Source organism: Pinus tabuliformis, chromosome X, assembly GCF_031772625.1.
Source record: "Pinus tabuliformis cultivar Carrire ecotype Pingquan chromosome X, CPIR1, whole genome shotgun sequence".
NCBI lineage: Eukaryota > Viridiplantae > Streptophyta > Pinopsida > Pinales > Pinaceae > Pinus > Pinus tabuliformis.
The window spans coordinates 284,890,296-284,895,063 of record NC_142308.1 but is presented as its reverse complement, the minus strand read 5'-3'; positions in this window follow the sequence as shown (position 1 = coordinate 284,895,063).

Genomic DNA, 4,768 nt, shown 5'->3' with positions numbered 1-4,768 from the left:
TCAGGAGGGAGACTAGATTTGGGCCTTGGCGATAATCTTGTATTGAAGTATTATACAAGGAGATTGGTCTAAAATAGTCCAGTTTAAAGCTCCCTCATTATTTGTGATGGGCATTCAGGAAGGTAGAAATTCCATTATTCTGCTAGAGTTCGTAGATTCTTCTTTTTCTCCAAGAAGATTAACATTATTTAAAAGCCACATATTATGAGGAAGATAGAGTTGGGAACCCATTCAGTCCCAGGAGGCTTATTCTTTTCTTGGGGAAAGAACATCCTGTATTTCTTCTTCAGTAACCGGCATCGTCAGTAGAGGTTGAAGTAGATTTCCTTGCAGATTTGAGTTACTACTGTGTTTTCTGGTATTCTATTACAGAAATTTTATTATAAACCCTTCTATTCTGAGTGGTTTTAAGGAAACGGGCACAGCTTCTTCCACCATCTTTAAGCCATTGAATTATTGACTTCTGTCTACAGAATACCTCCTTTTTCTTATCTTTTTGAATTTGAACCCTATCAAACTCATGAACTTTTTAATAACGCAGGGCTTTATGCCTTCCAGTATTTGAACGAGGGTGATTAATGTGGTTAAGCACTGTATCAACCACTAAGTCAGGCATGTCTAACTTCTTCTTTTCTTTTATAGATTCTCATGAGTCTCATTCAAGGTTTTTGATAATATGCCCTCATTTAAAAGTTCATGACTCGGTAATCTTTCCTCTATTCATTTGAAGACTAGCCATGAGAGACAAGATGGGTAGGTGAAAGTGGCTTGCTGCTACAATTTCCACCAAGTTTTAATTTTCTTACATAGTGGTTTGCCCAAAGGTGGGCTGGTGATGCTGTCATGGCTGTTAAGTTGGGCTGGTGTGGCCCCGCAAGGGGCCACTGATCTGCTGATGCTGTCATGGCTGTTAAGTTGGGCTGGTTGGTCACATGATCAAATAGAGTCTATGGAAGCACCTACCTTATGAATGTTGGTTAATGCTTGACAATTGAAGTATAAAGGAAGCATTTGTCGTTTTCAAGCCACAATATCAATTCCTTTTCTTTTACAACACTAACCATCTCTATCTCCAGTTCATGTTTCTTTTGAATATGTTTACAAAAACGTAGTTGTTCCGCTTTTTTCTTTACATTTTGAAGCTTCTTAGAAAGGATTCACATTTTTGTTCATGTAATGTGAGTGTCTTCATTTCACTAATACTGGATTTTATTTTCAATGTCTGGGTTGCCAAACTGCAGCTGTTCAAATGAAAATGGTATGTTTTTAGGCCTCTTCATTTGAGAGGTCTAGATTCCAGATAGATAGGCAAGTGATCTGAAAGAATTACTTTGAAACTTCACATTTTTGTTCATGTAATGTGAGTGTCTTCATTTCACTAATACTGGATTTTATTTTCTATGTCTAGGTTTCCAAACTACAGCTGTTCAAATGAAAATGGTATGTTTTTAGGCCTCTTCGTTTGAGAGGTCTAGACTCGAGATAGATAGGCAAGTGATCTGAAAGAAGTACTTTGAAACTAAAGGATTCACAAGGCTTTTCTAATATTACAGAAAATGGTCCGTCCATATTAAGCCATAAGGATGAAAACCAAGTGGGATAATAATCAGCTGATGCAAGTGGCTATTGTTGAAAAATATTTCTAACTCTCGTTTTACTTTGACATTATTTTATAATCAAGAAAATGTGGGAAAGAAGGCTATATTACAAGCCCATTAGATGAAGTTGGGGTAGATTTTATGGTTTGAAACTAACTCAACTGAAATTTTCTACATTGTTTTTATCAATATGAAAGCCTGAGAAGATAGGTGCAGGTGAAGCAATGGAGTTTTGAAATGGGTAGATTTTATAGTCTAACACTAACAACCAAAATTTTCTACATTGCTTTTATCAATATGAGATTCTAAGAAGATAGGTGCAGGTGAAGCAATGGAGTTTTGAAATGGGTAGATTTTATAATCTAAAACTAACTCAAGCAAAATTTTGTACATTGTTCTTATGAATATGAGAGCTTGAGACTATAGGTGCAGGTGAAGTAATGGAGTTTTGAAATGGAAATCACAACAATAAAATTCTAAAATGAAACAACAAATGGATTTGGTACAAATTTGTTTTTGCTTGTTCCATTATTGTTGTATCTATGAATGGGTTTTTGTGCTTCTTGGCTTCGATCATGACCATTTGGGGTGGCCTTCTGCACTGATTTCCATCTGCTTTCATCATCATGAGCTAGAGAGTCTATGATGTGTTTTGTCTTATAAGTCAGTTCTATACAATGTTCAGATTTCAAAAGATTTCATTCATGGCATTTCTTCTCCTGTAATTTCAATCAGGGTGGTCTCTGAATATTGCGTTTCCTTGTGCAGTAAATTCACTCTACATCATGGGGGAAGTGTTGGAGAGGTAAATCCCCTCTACGGATAGAGGCGATCCCTACTAGCCCAGCAGGGATCTAGCAACAATCACACAATGCTGCTACGCATGTTCCTAATTACAATTAAACAAGAGGTAAAGAGCACCTACTTGGATTCCTGCGCTGTCGTTTGACGAAGAGATGTTGCCTTCGCTCCTCCGCTTCGGCTGGTCACAATCCTCCGCGATCTCCGTGAATAGATACCTGCACACACGAAGGGGGAAACAAACACAAGCGTGAAATCTAGTAAAAGCAACCATACATCAGTCAGAAAAGATGTCATTCACATTTAACCATTGCATAGACAAATGAGAATGGAACAATAATAGCAGTCATCTATTATTAATCAGAATAGAGAAGAGTACAACCAAATGTTCTGACGTCGGTAACCTTCTCAGGAGGGGCCAATCAGCATGTATCTCAAGCATTCACCTTTGAGGATGATTCTCCCAAGACAAACAACTCTCTCTCTCACACAAATGGCACAAAACAACCTTCCCTAAGCAATCAATCACTTCCACACCTAGCACACCAAACCTATAGCAGCAATCTGAGCACTACAAGCTCTGTACAATCCAAGCTATTCCAAGCTAAGTCTAACTATCAAAAACTAGCTGCCCATGGTAATGGTGAGAGTTTATATAGGAGAAGGAGTCTCCTATAAGGGTGGAAGGATGAGCTTATCTTCAAGGGAAGTTGTTGCAAAGGGTCGAACAGACATGCCATAGAAGGGAGTTGACATTCACAAAGCTAACAACCAAGCCTGGAGTGATCTAGAAGGCTGGCTGTTTGAACAAATTCGCCCAAACTGGATCAGCGCGGATTATGAGGCAACTGACGCGATGTCGTCGCATCTACATAACTGGGACAGTCATGTCAGCGCGGAAGAACATGGGAAAGGCGCGCTGGCGACCAGCGTGGAAAAGTGATGTCCTTCCGAGCTGGCAGCGCACGGAATACACTACAGGGCGCCAATCATCGCGGGTATTTTGGGAACAGACGCGCTGATGAACAAAACTTTGGATAAATGGGTTTTTGGGCCAGTTCAGGAAGCAGGAACTTGGTGATTGTGAATTCTGGGCACAGCAGGGTGACTGACAGGAAGGTAGTGACAAATTACTGTGTAACAGATGCCCCCTAAAGCATGAAGACCGAGAGAGTGGGAGGGGTGAAGTGCTTTACAACACACGCCGAACTGGAACACCACCAGGAAGGACCGAAAATCTCTATCAATCAAATACATGCAGTCTAGGCATGGGCGCAGCCATCCAAAGGACATGCGAAAATGGTCTGTGGAATGGACGCAGCCACCCAGCTAAAGAGACCAAAAGAATGATAAGGTATGGTCGCAGCCATCCATGAAGACTCAGGTATGGGCGCAGCCATCCATCAATGAGTCATGTAATGATCACCCACAAAATCGCAACCTGGACCATAACAGACAGAGATCCAGGGTCTCGCGCTCCATCCCGATCCGAACAAAGTACAAGTTCAAGCATGTGAATATATGAGTTGAAGTCGAACATGCATGAACATCGTCTGATTACCAGTCAATGATGAAAACTGTTAACAGACGCGAGAGGAACCACCAATAATGACAATGGCCCTCAAGGTACTATAGGTACAATCCGCGGCATGTGAATCAATGAGCTGGTGTCGAACACCCATGGAATCATTCGATCGGAGGCTAATGATGTAAACCTCACGTCGAACACGAAGAACCTGCCATTAGGGCATGCAGGCTCTAAGGCACCTGAAGGGAGTCTCTAAGTCACCTTCCCAGATAATGAGCTGAAGTCGACAGGAAGTGACCTTGATCGAAGGTGGGCCATAATGATTCCCACATCATCGACGCGAGACAGAGGAAAAAAAAATGATTTGTGTGAGATAGCAGATGAGGTTGTATTATTGCAGAGGTCAACTTCTCTTGAACATATTGGCGGCACGACGGTGGATTTGGCAGTATTTGACATCAAATGAGCAGAGGTCATGGTGACAGGGCAATGAGCAGAAGAGAGGTCAAAACAGGGTAACCCAAACCCACAGAGGCTAATGTGAAATGAGATGAGATATCCCCACCCAGACACGAATGCAGACTAGTGCCATGTTCAAGAGCGACATACTGCCAACACGACAATTATTACAGTTCCATTTTCCCCACCATTTCTGGCAGGTACCCCGATTATTTTTGGGTGACAAGCTTGACGGGGATAGCATATGCTTGAACAGTGTCATTTCGACGATGTCCGATGTCATCAAGTGTTTAACGAGCCTGACAAAGGAAAAACTCGGCGTCTTTTCTTATTTAGAGAGTCTGAAAAGACAGCAGAAAAGGAGACTCCAGGGGGGGTCCTT